The sequence below is a fragment of the Camellia sinensis genome, chromosome 8 (genome assembly GCF_055761805.1).
Source record: "Camellia sinensis isolate YWXY chromosome 8, ASM5576180v1, whole genome shotgun sequence".
NCBI classification, from domain to species: Eukaryota; Viridiplantae; Streptophyta; class Magnoliopsida; order Ericales; family Theaceae; genus Camellia; species Camellia sinensis.
In genome coordinates, this window is record NC_138968.1 from 5,796,178 (window position 1) to 5,817,404 (window position 21,227).

The window sequence follows — 21,227 nt, forward strand, 5'->3', positions numbered from 1 at the left end:
AAATACGGCGTTTAATTACAATTTCTCACGCGTTACGTTTCGAACACTCGAACACCTATACGGATTCTTCTGCACAGTGGCAGATATGTAAATACGGCGTTTACTTACAATTTCTCGCGCGTTACGGTTCGAACACTCGAACACCGATACGGATTCTCCTGCACCGTGGCAGATATGTAAATACGGCGTTTACTTATAATTTCTCCCGCGTTACGGTTCGAACATTCGAACACCCATACGCATTCTCCTGCACAGTGGCAGATATGTAAATACGGCGTCTACTTAAAATTTCTCGCGCGTTACGTTTCGAACACTCGAACACCTATACGGATTCTCCTGCTCAGTGGCAGATATGTAAATACGGCATTTACTTACAATTTCTCGCGCGTTATGTTTCGCACACTCGAACACCTATACGGATTCTTCTGCACAGTGGCAGATACGTAAATACAGTGTTTACTTACAATTTCTCACGCGTTACGTTTCGAACACTCGAACACCTATACGGATTCTCCTGCACAGTGGCAGAAATGTAAATACGGCGTTTACTTACAATTTCTCGCGCGTTACATTTCGAACACTCGAACACCTATACGGATTCTCCTGCATAGTGGCAGATATGTAAATACGGCGTTTACTTTCAATTTCTCGTGCGTTACGGCTTGAACACTCGAACACCTATACGGATTCTCCTGCACAGTGGCAGATATGTAAATACGGCGTTTAATTACAATTTCTCACGCGTTACGGTTCGAACACTCGAACACCTATACGGATTCTCCTGCACAGTGGCAGATATGTAAATACGGCGTTTACTTATAATTTCTCCCGCGTTACGGTTCGAACATTCGAACACCCATACGCATTCTCCTGCACAGTGGCAGATATGTAAATACGGCGTTTACTTAAAATTTCTCGCGCGTCACGTTTCGAACACTCAAACACCTATAAGGATTCTCCTGCTCAGTGGCAGATATGTAAATACGGCGTTTACTTACAATTTCTCGCGCGTTATGTTTCGCACACTCGAACACCTATACGGATTCTCCTGCATAGTGGCAGATACGTAAATACGGTGTTTACTTACAATTTCTCGCGCGTTACGTTTCGAACACTCGAACACCTATACGGATTCTCCTGCACAGTGGCAGATATGTAAATACGGCGTTTACTTACAATTTCTCGCGCGTTAAGTTTCGAACACTCGAACACCTATACGGATTCTCCTGCACAGTGGCAGATATGTAAATACGGCGTTTACATACAATTTCTCGCGCGTTACGGTTCGAACACTCGAACACCTATTCGGATTCCCCTGTACAGTGGCAGATATGTAAATACGGCGTTTACTTATAATTTCTCGCGCGTTACGTTTCGAACACTCGAACACCTATACGGATTCTCCTGCACAGTGGCAGATATGTAAATACGGCGTTTACTTACAATTTCTCGCGCGTTACCTTTCGAACACTCGAACACCTATACGGATTCTCCTGCATAGTGGCAGATATGTAAATACGGCGTTTACTTACAATTTCTCGTGCGTTACGGCTTGAACACTCGAACACCAACACGGATTCTCCTGCACAGTGGCAGATATGTAAATACGGCGTTTAATTACTATTTCTCACGCGTTACGTTTCGAACACTCGAACACCTATACGGATTCTCCTGCACAGTGGCAGATATGTAAATACGGCGTTTACTTACAATTTCTCGCGCGTTACGTTTCGAACACTCGAACACCTATACGGATTCTCCTGCACAGTGGCAGATATGTAAATACGGCGTTTACTTACAATTTCTCGCGCGTTACGGTTCGAACACTCGAACACCTATACGGATTCTCCTGCATAGTGGCAGATATGTAAATACGGCGTTTACTTACAATTTCTCGCGCGTTACGTTTCGAACACTCGAACACCTATACGGATTCTCCTGCACAGTGGTAGATATGTAAATACGGCGTTTACTTACAATTTCTCGCACGTTACCTTTCGAACACTCGAACACCTATACGGATTCTCCTGCATAGTGGCAGATATGTAAATACGGCGTTTACTTACAATTTCTCGTGCGTTACGGCTTGAACACTCGAACACCTACACGGATTCTCCTGCACAGGGGCAGATATGTAAATACGGCGTTTAATTACAATTTCTCACGCGTTACGTTTCGAACACTCGAACACCTATACGGATTCTCCTGCACAGTGGCAGATATGTAAATACGGCTTTTACTTACAATTTCTCGCGCGTTACGGTTCGAACACTCGAACACCTATACGGATTCTCCTGCACAGTGACAGATATGTAAATACGGCGTTTACTTACAATTTCTCACGCGTTACGTTTTGAACACTCGAACACCTTTACGGATTCTCCTGCACAGTGGCAGATATGTAAATACGGCGTTTACTTACAATTTCTCGCGCGTTACGCTTCGAACACTCGAACACCTATACGGATTCTCCTGTACAGTGGCAGATATGTAAATACGGCGTTTACTTACAATTTCTTACGCGTTAGGTTTCGAACACTCGAACACCTATACGGATTCTCCTGCACAGTGGCAGATATGTAAATACGGCGTTTACTTACAATTTCTCACGCGTTACGTTTCGAACACTCGAACACCAATACGGATTCTCCTGTACAGTGGCAGATATGTAATTACGGCGTTTACTTACAATTTCTCGCGCGTTACGGTTCGAACACTCGAACACCTATACGGATTCTCCTGCACAGTGGCAGATATGTAAATACGGCGTTTACTTACCATTTCTCCCGCGTTACGGTTCGAACATTCAACACCCATACGGATTCTCCTGCACAGTGGCAGACATGTAAATACGGCGTTTACTTAAAATTTCTCGCGCGTTACGTTCCGAACACTCGAACACCTATACGGATTCTCCTGCACAGTGGCAGATATGTAAATATGGCGTTTAATTACAATTTGTCGCGCGTTACGGTTCGAACACTCGAACACCTATACGGATTCTCCTGCACAGTGGCAGATATGTAAATACGGCGTTTACTTACAATTTCTCCCACGTTACGGTTCGAACACTCGAACACGTATACGGATTCTCCTGCACAGTGGCAGATATGTAAATACGGCGTTTACTTACAATTTCTCGCGCGTTATGTTTCGAACACTCGAACACCTATACGGATTCTCCTGCACAGTGGCAGATATGTAAATACGGCGTTTACTTACAATTTCTCGCGCGTTACGGTTCGAACACTCGAACACCTATACGGATTCTCCTGCACAGTGGCAGATATGTAAATACGGCGTTTACTTACAATTTCTCGCGCGTTACGTTTCGAACACTCGAACACCTATACGGATTCTCCTGCTCAGTGGCAGATATGTAAATACGGCATTTACTTACAATTTCTCGCGCGTTATGTTTCGCACACTCGAACACCTATACGGATTCTTCTGCACAGTGGCAGATACGTAAATACAGTGTTTACTTACAATTTCTCACGCGTTACGTTTCGAACACTCGAACACCTATACGGATTCTCCTGCACAGTGGCAGAAATGTAAATACGGCGTTTACTTACAATTTCTCGCGCGTTACATTTCGAACACTCGAACACCTATACGGATTCTCCTGCATAGTGGCAGATATGTAAATACGGCGTTTACTTTCAATTTCTCGTGCGTTACGGCTTGAACACTCGAACACCTATACGGATTCTCCTGCACAGTGGCAGATATGTAAATACGGCGTTTAATTACAATTTCTCACGCGTTACGGTTCGAACACTCGAACACCTATACGGATTCTCCTGCACAGTGGCAGATATGTAAATACGGCGTTTACTTATAATTTCTCCCGCGTTACGGTTCGAACATTCGAACACCCATACGCATTCTCCTGCACAGTGGCAGATATGTAAATACGGCGTTTACTTAAAATTTCTCGCGCGTCACGTTTCGAACACTCAAACACCTATAAGGATTCTCCTGCTCAGTGGCAGATATGTAAATACGGCGTTTACTTACAATTTCTCGCGCGTTATGTTTCGCACACTCGAACACCTATACGGATTCTCCTGCATAGTGGCAGATACGTAAATACGGTGTTTACTTACAATTTCTCGCGCGTTACGTTTCGAACACTCGAACACCTATACGGATTCTCCTGCACAGTGGCAGATATGTAAATACGGCGTTTACTTACAATTTCTCGCGCGTTAAGTTTCGAACACTCGAACACCTATACGGATTCTCCTGCACAGTGGCAGATATGTAAATACGGCGTTTACATACAATTTCTCGCGCGTTACGGTTCGAACACTCGAACACCTATTCGGATTCCCCTGTACAGTGGCAGATATGTAAATACGGCGTTTACTTATAATTTCTCGCGCGTTACGTTTCGAACACTCGAACACCTATACGGATTCTCCTGCACAGTGGCAGATATGTAAATACGGCGTTTACTTACAATTTCTCGCGCGTTACCTTTCGAACACTCGAACACCTATACGGATTCTCCTGCATAGTGGCAGATATGTAAATACGGCGTTTACTTACAATATCTCGTGCGTTACGGCTTGAACACTCGAACACCAACACGGATTCTCCTGCACAGTGGCAGATATGTAAATACGGCGTTTAATTACTATTTCTCACGCGTTACGTTTCGAACACTCGAACACCTATACGGATTCTCCTGCACAGTGGCAGATATGTAAATACGGCGTTTACTTACAATTTCTCGCGCGTTACGTTTCGAACACTCGAACACCTATACGGATTCTCCTGCACAGTGGCAGATATGTAAATACGGCGTTTACTTACAATTTCTCGCGCGTTACGTTCCGAACACTCGAACACCTATACGGATTCTCCTGCACAGTGGCAGATATGTAAATATGGCGTTTAATTACAATTTGTCGCGCGTTACGGTTCGAACACTCGAACACCTATACGGATTCTCCTGCACAGTGGCAGATATGTAAATACGGCGTTTACTTACAATTTCTCCCACGTTACGGTTCGAACACTCGAACACGTATACGGATTCTCCTGCACAGTGGCAGATATGTAAATACGGCGTTTACTTACAATTTCTCGCGCGTTATGTTTCGAACACTCGAACACCTATACGGATTCTCCTGCACAGTGGCAGATATGTAAATACGGCGTTTACTTACAATTTCTCGCGCGTTACGGTTCGAACACTCGAACACCTATACGGATTCTCCTGCACAGTGGCAGATATGTAAATACGGCGTTTACTTACAATTTCTCGCGCGTTACGTTTCGAACACTCGAACACCTATACGGATTCTCCTGCTCAGTGGCAGATATGTAAATACGGCATTTACTTACAATTTCTCGCGCGTTATGTTTCGCACACTCGAACACCTATACGGATTCTTCTGCACAGTGGCAGATACGTAAATACAGTGTTTACTTACAATTTCTCACGCGTTACGTTTCGAACACTCGAACACCTATACGGATTCTCCTGCACAGTGGCAGAAATGTAAATACGGCGTTTACTTACAATTTCTCGCGCGTTACATTTCGAACACTCGAACACCTATACGGATTCTCCTGCATAGTGGCAGATATGTAAATACGGCGTTTACTTTCAATTTCTCGTGCGTTACGGCTTGAACACTCGAACACCTATACGGATTCTCCTGCACAGTGGCAGATATGTAAATACGGCGTTTAATTACAATTTCTCACGCGTTACGGTTCGAACACTCGAACACCTATACGGATTCTCCTGCACAGTGGCAGATATGTAAATACGGCGTTTACTTATAATTTCTCCCGCGTTACGGTTCGAACATTCGAACACCCATACGCATTCTCCTGCACAGTGGCAGATATGTAAATACGGCGTTTACTTAAAATTTCTCGCGCGTCACGTTTCGAACACTCAAACACCTATAAGGATTCTCCTGCTCAGTGGCAGATATGTAAATACGGCGTTTACTTACAATTTCTCGCGCGTTATGTTTCGCACACTCGAACACCTATACGGATTCTCCTGCATAGTGGCAGATACGTAAATACGGTGTTTACTTACAATTTCTCGCGCGTTACGTTTCGAACACTCGAACACCTATACGGATTCTCCTGCACAGTGGCAGATATGTAAATACGGCGTTTACTTACAATTTCTCGCGCGTTAAGTTTCGAACACTCGAACACCTATACGGATTCTCCTGCACAGTGGCAGATATGTAAATACGGCGTTTACATACAATTTCTCGCGCGTTACGGTTCGAACACTCGAACACCTATTCGGATTCCCCTGTACAGTGGCAGATATGTAAATACGGCGTTTACTTATAATTTCTCGCGCGTTACGTTTCGAACACTCGAACACCTATACGGATTCTCCTGCACAGTGGCAGATATGTAAATACGGCGTTTACTTACAATTTCTCGCGCGTTACCTTTCGAACACTCGAACACCTATACGGATTCTCCTGCATAGTGGCAGATATGTAAATACGGCGTTTACTTACAATATCTCGTGCGTTACGGCTTGAACACTCGAACACCAACACGGATTCTCCTGCACAGTGGCAGATATGTAAATACGGCGTTTAATTACTATTTCTCACGCGTTACGTTTCGAACACTCGAACACCTATACGGATTCTCCTGCACAGTGGCAGATATGTAAATACGGCGTTTACTTACAATTTCTCGCGCGTTACGTTTCGAACACTCGAACACCTATACGGATTCTCCTGCACAGTGGCAGATATGTAAATACGGCGTTTACTTACAATTTCTCGCGCGTTACGGTTCGAACACTCGAACACCTATACGGATTCTCCTGCATAGTGGCAGATATGTAAATACGGCGTTTACTTACAATATCTCGTGCGTTACGGCTTGAACACTCGAACACCAACACGGATTCTCCTGCACAGTGGCAGATATGTAAATACGGCGTTTAATTACTATTTCTCACGCGTTACGTTTCGAACACTCGAACACCTATACGGATTCTCCTGCACAGTGGCAGATATGTACATACGGCGTTTACTTACAATTTCTCGCGCGTTACGTTTCGAACACTCGAACACCTATACGGATTCTCCTGCACAGTGGCAGATATGTAAATACGGCGTTTACTTACAATTTCTCGCGCGTTACGGTTCGAACACTCGAACACCTATACGGATTCTCCTGCACAGTGGCAGATATGTAAATACGGCGTTTAATTACAATTTCTCACGCGTTACGGTTCGAACACTCGAACACCTATACGGATTCTCCTGCACAGTGGCAGATATGTAAATACGGCGTTTACTTATAATTTCTCCCGCGTTACGGTTCGAACATTCGAACACCCATACGCATTCTCCTGCACAGTGGCAGATATGTAAATACGGCGTTTACTTAAAATTTCTCGCGCGTCACGTTTCGAACACTCAAACACCTATAAGGATTCTCCTGCTCAGTGGCAGATATGTAAATACGGCGTTTACTTACAATTTCTCGCGCGTTATGTTTCGCACACTCGAACACCTATACGGATTCTCCTGCATAGTGGCAGATACGTAAATACGGTGTTTACTTACAATTTCTCGCGCGTTACGTTTCGAACACTCGAACACCTATACGGATTCTCCTGCACAGTGGCAGATATGTAAATACGGCGTTTACTTACAATTTCTCGCGCGTTAAGTTTCGAACACTCGAACACCTATACGGATTCTCCTGCACAGTGGCAGATATGTAAATACGGCGTTTACATACAATTTCTCGCGCGTTACGGTTCGAACACTCGAACACCTATTCGGATTCCCCTGTACAGTGGCAGATATGTAAATACGGCGTTTACTTATAATTTCTCGCGCGTTACGTTTCGAACACTCGAACACCTATACGGATTCTCCTGCACAGTGGCAGATATGTAAATACGGCGTTTACTTACAATTTCTCGCGCGTTACCTTTCGAACACTCGAACACCTATACGGATTCTCCTGCATAGTGGCAGATATGTAAATACGGCGTTTACTTACAATTTCTCGTGCGTTACGGCTTGAACACTCGAACACCAACACGGATTCTCCTGCACAGTGGCAGATATGTAAATACGGCGTTTAATTACTATTTCTCACGCGTTACGTTTCGAACACTCGAACACCTATACGGATTCTCCTGCACAGTGGCAGATATGTAAATACGGCGTTTACTTACAATTTCTCGCGCGTTACGTTTCGAACACTCGAACACCTATACGGATTCTCCTGCACAGTGGCAGATATGTAAATACGGCGTTTACTTACAATTTCTCGCGCGTTACGGTTCGAACACTCGAACACCTATACGGATTCTCCTGCATAGTGGCAGATATGTAAATACGGCGTTTACTTACAATTTCTCGCGCGTTACGTTTCGAACACTCGAACACCTATACGGATTCTCCTGCACAGTGGTAGATATGTAAATACGGCGTTTACTTACAATTTCTCGCACGTTACCTTTCGAACACTCGAACACCTATACGGATTCTCCTGCATAGTGGCAGATATGTAAATACGGCGTTTACTTACAATTTCTCGTGCGTTACGGCTTGAACACTCGAACACCTACACGGATTCTCCTGCACAGGGGCAGATATGTAAATACGGCGTTTAATTACAATTTCTCACGCGTTACGTTTCGAACACTCGAACACCTATACGGATTCTCCTGCACAGTGGCAGATATGTAAATACGGCTTTTACTTACAATTTCTCGCGCGTTACGGTTCGAACACTCGAACACCTATACGGATTCTCCTGCACAGTGACAGATATGTAAATACGGCGTTTACTTACAATTTCTCACGCGTTACGTTTTGAACACTCGAACACCTTTACGGATTCTCCTGCACAGTGGCAGATATGTAAATACGGCGTTTACTTACAATTTCTCGCGCGTTACGCTTCGAACACTCGAACACCTATACGGATTCTCCTGTACAGTGGCAGATATGTAAATACGGCGTTTACTTACAATTTCTTACGCGTTAGGTTTCGAACACTCGAACACCTATACGGATTCTCCTGCACAGTGGCAGATATGTAAATACGGCGTTTACTTACAATTTCTCACGCGTTACGTTTCGAACACTCGAACACCAATACGGATTCTCCTGTACAGTGGCAGATATGTAATTACGGCGTTTACTTACAATTTCTCGCGCGTTACGGTTCGAACACTCGAACACCTATACGGATTCTCCTGCACAGTGGCAGATATGTAAATACGGCGTTTACTTACCATTTCTCCCGCGTTACGGTTCGAACATTCAACACCCATACGGATTCTCCTGCACAGTGGCAGACATGTAAATACGGCGTTTACTTAAAATTTCTCGCGCGTTACGTTCCGAACACTCGAACACCTATACGGATTCTCCTGCACAGTGGCAGATATGTAAATATGGCGTTTAATTACAATTTGTCGCGCGTTACGGTTCGAACACTCGAACACCTATACGGATTCTCCTGCACAGTGGCAGATATGTAAATACGGCGTTTACTTACAATTTCTCCCACGTTACGGTTCGAACACTCGAACACGTATACGGATTCTCCTGCACAGTGGCAGATATGTAAATACGGCGTTTACTTACAATTTCTCGCGCGTTATGTTTCGAACACTCGAACACCTATACGGATTCTCCTGCACAGTGGCAGATATGTAAATACGGCGTTTACTTACAATTTCTCGCGCGTTACGGTTCGAACACTCGAACACCTATACGGATTCTCCTGCACAGTGGCAGATATGTAAATACGGCGTTTACTTACAATTTCTCGCGCGTTACGTTTCGAACACTCGAACACCTATACGGATTCTCCTGCTCAGTGGCAGATATGTAAATACGGCATTTACTTACAATTTCTCGCGCGTTATGTTTCGCACACTCGAACACCTATACGGATTCTTCTGCACAGTGGCAGATACGTAAATACAGTGTTTACTTACAATTTCTCACGCGTTACGTTTCGAACACTCGAACACCTATACGGATTCTCCTGCACAGTGGCAGAAATGTAAATACGGCGTTTACTTACAATTTCTCGCGCGTTACATTTCGAACACTCGAACACCTATACGGATTCTCCTGCATAGTGGCAGATATGTAAATACGGCGTTTACTTTCAATTTCTCGTGCGTTACGGCTTGAACACTCGAACACCTATACGGATTCTCCTGCACAGTGGCAGATATGTAAATACGGCGTTTAATTACAATTTCTCACGCGTTACGGTTCGAACACTCGAACACCTATACGGATTCTCCTGCACAGTGGCAGATATGTAAATACGGCGTTTACTTATAATTTCTCCCGCGTTACGGTTCGAACATTCGAACACCCATACGCATTCTCCTGCACAGTGGCAGATATGTAAATACGGCGTTTACTTAAAATTTCTCGCGCGTCACGTTTCGAACACTCAAACACCTATAAGGATTCTCCTGCTCAGTGGCAGATATGTAAATACGGCGTTTACTTACAATTTCTCGCGCGTTATGTTTCGCACACTCGAACACCTATACGGATTCTCCTGCATAGTGGCAGATACGTAAATACGGTGTTTACTTACAATTTCTCGCGCGTTACGTTTCGAACACTCGAACACCTATACGGATTCTCCTGCACAGTGGCAGATATGTAAATACGGCGTTTACTTACAATTTCTCGCGCGTTAAGTTTCGAACACTCGAACACCTATACGGATTCTCCTGCACAGTGGCAGATATGTAAATACGGCGTTTACATACAATTTCTCGCGCGTTACGGTTCGAACACTCGAACACCTATTCGGATTCCCCTGTACAGTGGCAGATATGTAAATACGGCGTTTACTTATAATTTCTCGCGCGTTACGTTTCGAACACTCGAACACCTATACGGATTCTCCTGCACAGTGGCAGATATGTAAATACGGCGTTTACTTACAATTTCTCGCGCGTTACCTTTCGAACACTCGAACACCTATACGGATTCTCCTGCATAGTGGCAGATATGTAAATACGGCGTTTACTTACAATATCTCGTGCGTTACGGCTTGAACACTCGAACACCAACACGGATTCTCCTGCACAGTGGCAGATATGTAAATACGGCGTTTAATTACTATTTCTCACGCGTTACGTTTCGAACACTCGAACACCTATACGGATTCTCCTGCACAGTGGCAGATATGTAAATACGGCGTTTACTTACAATTTCTCGCGCGTTACGTTTCGAACACTCGAACACCTATACGGATTCTCCTGCACAGTGGCAGATATGTAAATACGGCGTTTACTTACAATTTCTCGCGCGTTACGGTTCGAACACTCGAACACCTATACGGATTCTCCTGCATAGTGGCAGATATGTAAATACGGCGTTTACTTACAATTTCTCGCGCGTTACGTTTCGAACACTCGAACACCTATACGGATTCTCCTGCACAGTGGTAGATATGTAAATACGGCGTTTACTTACAATTTCTCGCACGTTACCTTTCGAACACTCGAACACCTATACGGATTCTCCTGCATAGTGGCAGATATGTAAATACGGCGTTTACTTACAATTTCTCGTGCGTTACGGCTTGAACACTCGAACACCTACACGGATTCTCCTGCACAGGGGCAGATATGTAAATACGGCGTTTAATTACAATTTCTCACGCGTTACGTTTCGAACACTCGAACACCTATACGGATTCTCCTGCACAGTGGCAGATATGTAAATACGGCTTTTACTTACAATTTCTCGCGCGTTACGGTTCGAACACTCGAACACCTATACGGATTCTCCTGCACAGTGACAGATATGTAAATACGGCGTTTACTTACAATTTCTCACGCGTTACGTTTTGAACACTCGAACACCTTTACGGATTCTCCTGCACAGTGGCAGATATGTAAATACGGCGTTTACTTACAATTTCTCGCGCGTTACGCTTTGAACACTCGAACACCTATACGGATTCTCCTGTACAGTGGCAGATATGTAAATACGGCGTTTACTTACAATTTCTTACGCGTTAGGTTTCGAACACTCGAACACCTATACGGATTCTCCTGCACAGTGGCAGATATGTAAATACGGCGTTTACTTACAATTTCTCACGCGTTACGTTTCGAACACTCGAACACCAATACGGATTCTCCTGTACAGTGGCAGATATGTAATTACGGCGTTTACTTACAATTTCTCGCGCGTTACGGTTCGAACACTCGAACACCTATACGGATTCTCCTGCACAGTGGCAGATATGTAAATACGGCGTTTACTTACCATTTCTCCCGCGTTACGGTTCGAACATTCAACACTCATACGGATTCTCCTGCACAGTGGCAGACATGTAAATACGGCGTTTACTTAAAATTTCTCGCGCGTTACGTTCCGAACATTCGAACACCTATACGGATTCTCCTGCACAGTGGCAGATATGTAAATATGGCGTTTAATTACAATTTGTCGCGCGTTACGGTTCGAACACTCGAACACCTATACGGATTCTCCTGCACAGTGGCAGATATGTAAATACGGCGTTTACTTACAATTTCTCCCACGTTACGGTTCGAACACTCGAACACGTATACGGATTCTCCTGCACAGTGGCAGATATGTAAATACGGCGTTTACTTACAATTTCTCGCGCGTTATGTTTCGAACACTCGAACACCTATACGGATTCTCCTGCACAGTGGCAGATATGTAAATACGGCGTTTACTTACAATTTCTCGCGCGTTACGGTTCGAACACTCGAACACCTATACGGATTCTCCTGCACAGTGGCAGATATGTAAATACGGCGTTTACTTACAATTTCTCGCGCGTTACGTTTCGAACACTCGAACACCTATACGGATTCTCCTGCACAGTGGCAGATATGTAAATACGGCGTTTACTTACAATTTCTCGCACGTTACCTTTCGAACACTCGAACACCTATACGGATTCTCCTGCATAGTGACAGATATGTAAATACGGCGTTTACTTACAATTTCTCGCGGGTTACGGTTCGAACACTCGAACACCGATACGGATTCTCCTGCACAGTGGCAGATATGTAAATACGGCGTTTACTTATAATTTCTCCCACGTTACGGTTCGAACATTCGAACACCCATACGCATTCTCCTGCACAGTGGCAGATATGTAAATACGGCGTTTACTTAAAATTTCTCGCGCGTTACGTTTCGAACACTCGAACACCTATACGGATTCTCCTGCTCAGTGGCAGATATGTAAATACGGCATTTACTTACAATTTCTCGCGCGTTATGTTTCGCACACTCGAACACCTATACGGATTCTCCTGCACAGTGGCAGATACGTAAATACGGTGTTTACTTACAATTTCTCGCGCGTTACGTTTCGAACACTCGAACACCTATACGGATTCTCCTGCACAGTGGCAGAAATGTAAATACGGCGTTTACTTACAATTTCTCGCGCGTTACATTTCGAACACTCGAACACCTATACGGATTCTCCTGCATAGTGGCAGATATGTAAATACGGCGTTTACTTACAATTTCTCGTGCGTTACGGCTTGAACACTCGAACACCTATACGGATTCTCCTGCACAGTGGCAGATATGTAAATACGGCGTTTAATTACAATTTCTCACGCGTTACGTTTCGAACACTCGAACACCTATACGGATTCTCCTGCACAGTGGCAGATATGTAAATACGGCGGTTACTTACAATTTCTCGCGCGTTACGGTTCGAACACTCGAACACCTATACGGATTCTCCTGCACAGTGGCAGATATGTAAATACGGCGTTTACTTATAATTTCTCCCGCGTTACGGTTCGAACATTCGAACACCCATACGCATTCTCCTGCACAGTGGCAGATATGTAAATACGGCGTTTACTTAAAATTTCTCGCGCGTTACATTTCGAACACTCGAACACCTATAAGGATTCTCCTGCTCAGTGGCAGATATGTAAATACGGCGTTTACTTACAATTTCTCGCGCGTTATCTTTCGCACACTCGAACACCTATACGGATTCTCCTACATAGTGGCAGATACGTAAATACGGTGTTTACTTACAATTTCTCGCGCGTTACGTTTCGAACACTCGAACACCTATGCGGATTCTCCTGCACAGTGGCAGATATGTAAATACGGCGTTTACTTACAATTTCTCGCGCGTTATGTTTCGAACACTCGAACACCTATACGGATTCTCCTGCACAGTGGCAGATATGTAAATACGGCGTTTACATACAATTTCTCGCGCGTTACGGTTCCAACACTCGAACACCTATTCGGATTCCCCTGTACAGTGGCAGATATGTAAATACGGCGTTTACTTACAATTTCTCGCGCGTTACGTTTCGAACACTCGAACACCTATACGGATTCTCCTGCACAGTGGCAGATATGTAAATACGGCGTTTACTTACAATTTCTCGCGCGTTACCTTTCGAACACTCGAACACCTATACGGATTCTCCTGCATAGTGGCAGATATGTAAATACGGCGTTTACTTACAATTTCTCGTGCGTTACGGCTTGAACACTCGAACACCTACACGGATTCTCCTGCACAGTGGCAGATATGTAAATACGGCGTTTAATTACAATTTCTCACGCGTTACGTTTCGAACACTCGAACACCTATACGGATTCTCCTGCACAGTGGCAGATATGTAAATACGGCGTTTACTTACCATTTCTCCCGCGTTACGGTTCGAACATTCAACACCCATACGGATTCTCCTGCACAGTGGCAGACATGTAAATACGGCGTTTACTTAAAATTTCTCGCGCGTTACATTCCGAACACTCGAACACCTATACGGATTCTCCTGCACAGTGGCAGATATGTAAATACGGCGTTTACTTACAATTTCTCACGCGTTACGTTTTGAACACTCGAACACCTTTACGGATTCTCCTGCACAGTGGCAGATATGTAAATACGGCGTTTACTTACAATTTCTCGCGCGTTACGCTTCGAACACTCGAACACCTATACGGATTCTCCTGTACAGTGGCAGATATGTAAATACGGCGTTTACTTACAATTTCTTACGCGTTACGTTTCGAACACTCGAACACCTATACGGATTCTCCTGCACAGTGGCAGATATGTAAATACGGCGTTTACTTACAATTTCTCGCGCGTTTCGTTTCGCACACTCGAACAGGTGTACGGATTCTCCTGCATAGTGGCAGATATGTAAATACGGCGTTTACTTACAATTTCTCACGCGTTACGTTTCGAACACTCGAACACCAATACGGATTCTCCTGCACAGTGGCAGATATGTAATTACGGCGTTTACTTACAATTTCTCGCGCGTTACGGTTCGAACACTCGAACACCTATACGAATTCTCCTGCACAGTGGCAGATATGTAAATACGGCGTTTACTTACCATTTCTCCCGCGTTACGGTTCGAACATTCAACACCCATACGGATTCTCCTGCACAGTGGCAGACATGTAAATACGGCGTTTACTTAAAATTTCTCGCGCGTTACGTTCCGAACACTCGAACACCTATACGGATTCTCCTGCACAGTGGCAGATATGTAAATACGGCGTTTAATTACAATTTCTCGCGCGTTACGGTTCGAACACTCGAACACCTATACGGATTCTCCTGCACAGTGGCAGATATGTAAATACGGCGTTTACTTACAATTTCTCCCGCGTTACGGTTCGAACACTCGAACACGTATACGGATTCTCCTGCACAGTGGCAGATATGTAAATACGGCGTTTACTTACAATTTCTCGCGCGTTATGTTTCGAACACTCGAACACCTATACGGATTCTCCTGCACAGTGGCAGATATGTAAATACGGCGTTTACTTGCAATTTCTCGCGCGTTACGGTTCGAACACTCGAACACCTATACGGATTCTCCTGCACAGTGGCAGATATGTAAATACGGCGTTTACTTACAATTTCTCGCGCGTTACGTTTCGAACACTCGAACACCTATACGGATTCTCCTGCACAGTGGCAGATATGTAAATACGGCGTTTACTTACAATTTCTCGGACGTTACCTTTCGAACACTCGAACACCTATACGGATTCTCCTGCATAGTGACAGATTTGTAAATACGGCGTTTACTTACAATTTCTCGTGCGTTACGGCTTGAACACTCGAACACCTACACGGATTCTCCTGCACAGGGGCAGATATGTAAATACGGCGTTTAATTACAATTTCTCACGCGTTACGTTTCGAACACTCGAACACCTATACGGATTCTTCTGCACAGTTGCAGATATGTAAATACGGCGTTTACTTACAATTTCTCGCGGGTTACGGTTCGAACACTCGAACACCGATACGGATTCTCCTGCACAGTGGCAGATATGTAAATACGGCGTTTACTTATAATTTCTCCCGCGTTACGGTTCGAACTTTCGAACACCCATACGCATTCTCCTGCACAGTGGTAGATATGTAAATACGGCGTTTACTTAAAATTTCTCGCGCGTTACGTTTCGAACACTCGAACACCTATACGGATTCTCCTGCTCAGTGGCAGATATGTAAATACGGCATTTACTTACAATTTCTCGCGCGTTATGTTTCGCACACTCGAACACCTATACGGATTCTCCTGCACAGTGGCAGATACGTAAATACGGTGTTTACTTACAATTTCTCGCGCGTTACGTTTCGAACACTCGAACACCTATACGGATTCTCCTGCACAGTGGCAGATATGTAAATACGGCGGTTACTTACAATTTCTCGCGCGTTACGGTTCGAACACTCGAACACCTATACGGATTCTCCTGCACAGTGGCAGATATGTAAATACGGCGTTTACTTATAATTTCTCCCGCGTTACGGTTCGAACATTCGAACACCCATACGCATTCTCCTGCACAGTGGCAGATATGTAAATACGGCGTTTACTTAAAATTTCTCGCGCGTTACGTTTCGAACACTCGAACACCTATAAGGATTCTCCTGCTCAGTGGCAGATATGTAAATACGGCGTTTACTTACAATTTCTCCCGCGTTATGTTTCGCACACTCGAACACCTATACGGATTCTCCTGCATAGTGGCAGATACGTAAATACGGTGTTTACTTACAATTTCTCGCGCGTTACGTTTCGAACACTCGAACACCTGTACGGATTCTCCTGCACAGTGGCAGATATGTAAATACGGCGTTTACTTACAATTTCTCGCGCGTTATGTTTCGAACACTCGAACACCTATACGGATTCTCCTGCACAGTGGCAGATATGTAAATACGGCGTTTACATACAATTTCTCGCGCGTTACGGTTCGAACACTCGAACACCTATTCGGATTCCCCTGTACAGTGGCAGATATGTAAATACGGCGTTTACTTACAATTTCTCGCGCGTTACGTTTCGAACACTCGAACACCTATACGGATTCTCCTGCACAGTGGCAGATATGTAAATACGGCGTTTACTTACAATTTCTCGCGCGTTACCTTTCGAACACTCGAACACCTATACGGATTCTCCTGCACAGTGGCAGATATGTAAATACGGCGTTTACATACAATTTCTCGCGCGTTACGGTTCGAACACTCGAACACCTATTCGGATTCCCCTGTACAGTGGCAGATATGTAAATACGGCGTTTACTTACAATTTCTCGCGCGTTACGTTTCGAACACTCGAACACCTATACGGATTCTCCTGCATAGTGGCAGATATGTAAATACGGCGTTTACTTACAATTTCTCGTGCGTTACGGCTTGAACACTCGAACACCTACACGGATTCTCCTGCACAGTGGCAGATATGTAAATACGGCGTTTAATTACAATTTCTCACGCGTTACGTTTCGAACACTCGAACACCTATACGGATTCTCCTGCACAGTGGCAGATATGTAAATACGGCGTTTACTTACCATTTCTCCCGCGTTACGGTTCGAACATTCAACACCCATACGGATTCTCCTGCACAGTGGCAGACATGTAAATACGGCGTTTACTTAAAATTTCTCGCGCGTTACGTTCCGAACACTCGAACACCTATACGGATTCTCCTGCACAGTGGCAGATATGTAAATACGGCGTTTAATTACAATTTCTCGCGCGTTACGGTTCGAACACTCGAACACCTATACGGATTCTCCTGCATAGTGGCAGATATGTAAATACGGCGTTTACTTACAATTTCTCGCGCGTTATGATTCGAACACTCGAACACCTATACGGATTCTCCTGCACAGTGGCAGATATGTAAATACGGCGTTTACTTACAATTTCTCGCCCGTTACGGTTCGAACACTCGAACACCCATACGGATTCTCCTGCACAATGGCAGATATGTAAATACGGCGTTTACTTACAATTTCTCGCGCGTTACGTTTCGAACACTCGAACACCTATATGGATTCTCCTGCACAGTGGCAGATATGTAAATACGGCGTTTACTTACAATTTCTCGCACGTTACCTTTCGAACACTCGAACACCTATACGGATTCTCCTACATAGTGGCAGATATGTAAATACGGCGTTTACTTACAATTTCTCGTGCGTTACGGCTTGAACACTCGAACACCTACACGGATTCTCCTGCACAGGGGCAGATATGTAAATACGGCGTTTAATTACAATTTCTCACGCGTTACGTTTCGAACACTCGAACACCTATACGGATTCTCCTGCACAGTGGCAGATATGTAAATACGGCTTTTACTTACAATTTCTCGCGCGTTACGGTTCGAACACTCGAACACCTATACGGATTCTCCTGCACAGTGGCAGATATGTAAATACGGCGTTTACTTATAATTTCTCCCGCGTTACGGTTCGAACATTCGAACACCCATACGCATTCTCCTGCACAGTGGCAGATATGTAAATACGGCGTTTACTTAAAATTTCTCGCGCGTTACGTTTCGAACACTCGAACACCTATAAGGATTCTCCTGCTCAGTGGCAGATATGTAAATACGGCGTTTACTTACAATTTCTCGCGCGTTATATTTCGCACACTCGAACACCTATACGGATTCTCCTGCATAGTGGCAGATACGTAAATACGGTGTTTACTTACAATTTCTCGCGCGTTACGTTTCGAACACTCGAACACCTATACGGATTCTCCTGCACAGTGGCAGATATGTAAATACGGCGTTTACTTACAATTTCTCGCGCGTTATGTTTCGAACACTCGAACACCTATACGGATTCTCCTGCAGAGTGGCAGATATGTAAATACGGCGTTTACATACAATTTCTCGCGCGTTACGGTTCGAACACTCGAACACCTATTTGGATTCTCCTGTACAGTGGCAAATATGTAAATACGGCGTTTACTTACAATTTCTCGCGCGTTACGTTTCGAACACTCGAACACCTATACGGATTCTCCTGCACAGTGGCAGATATGTAAATACGGCGTTTACTTACAATTTCTCGCGCGTTACCTTTCGAACACTCGAACACCTATACGGATTCTCCTGCATAGTGGCAGATATGTAAATACGGCGTTTACTTACAATTTCTCGCGCGTTACGGTTCGAACACTCGAACACCTATACGGATTCTCCTGCACAGTGGCAGATATGTAAATACGGCGTTTACTTATAATTTCTCCCGCGTTACGGTTCGAACATTCGAACACCCATACGCATTCTCCTGCACAGTGGCAGATATGTAAATACGGCGTTCACTTAAAATTTCTCGCGCGTTACGTTTCGAACACTCGAACACCTATAAGGATTCTCCTGCTCAGTGGCAGATATGTAAATACGACGTTTACTTTCAATTTCTCGCGCGTTATGTTTCGCACACTCGAACACCTATACGGATTCTCCTGCACGGTGGCAGATACGTAAATACGGTGTTTACTTACAATTTCTCGCGCGTTACGTTTCGAACACTCGAACACCTATACGGATTCTCCTGCACAGGGGCAGATATGTAAATACGGCGTTTACTTACAATTTCTCGCGCGTTACATTTCGAACACTCGAACACCTATACGGATTCTCCTGCATAGTGGCAGATATGTAAATACGGCGTTTACTTACAATTTCTCGCGCGTTACGGCTTGAACACTCGAACACCAATACGGATTCTCCTGCACAGTGGCAGATATGTAAATACGGCGTTTACTTACAATTTCTCACGCGTTACGTTTCGAACACTCGAACACCTATACGGATTCTCCTGCACAGTGGCAGATATGTAATTACGGCGTTTACTTACAATTTCTCGCGCGTTACGGTTCGAACACTTGAACACCTATACGGATTCTCCTGCACAGTGGCAGATATGTAAATACGGCGTTTACTTACCATTTCTCCCGCGTTACGGTTCGAACATTCAACACCCATACGGATTCTCCTGCACAGTGGCAGACATGTAAATACGGCGTTTACTTAAAATTTCTCGCGCGTTACGTTCCGAACACTCGAACACCTACACGGATTCTCCTGCACAGTGGCAGATATGTAAGTACGGCGTTTACTTACAATTTCTCGCGCGTTACGGTTCGAACACTAGAACACCTATACGGATTCTCCTGCACAGTGGCAGATATGTAAATACGGCGTTTACTTACAATTTCTCGCGCGTTACGGTTCGAACACTCGAACACCTATACGGATTCTCCTGCACAGTGGCAGATATGTAAATACGGCGTTTACTTACAATTTCGCGCGCGTTACGTTTCGAACACTCGAACACCTATACGGATTCTCTTGCACAGTGGCAGATATGTAAATACGGCGTTTACTTACAATTTCTCGCGCGTTACATTTCGAACACTCGAACACCTAAACGGATTCTCCTGCATAGTGGCAGATATGTAAATACGGCGTTTACTTACAATTTCTCGTGCGTTACGGCTTGAACACTCGAACACCTATACGGATTCTCCTGCACAGTGGCAGATATGTAAATACGGCGTTTAATTACAATTTCTCACGTGTTACGTTTCGAACACTCGAACACCTATACGGATTCTCCTGCACAGTGGCAGATATGTAAATACGGCGTTTACTTACAATTTCTCGCGCGTTACGGGTCGAACACTCGAACACGTATACGGATTCTCCTGCACAGTGGCAGATATGTAAATACGGCGTTTACTTACAATTTCTCGCGCGTTATGTTTCGAACACTCGAACACCTATACGGATTCTCCTGCACAGTGGCAGATATGTAAATACGGCGTTTACTTACAATTTCTCGCGCGTTACGGTTCGAACACTCGAA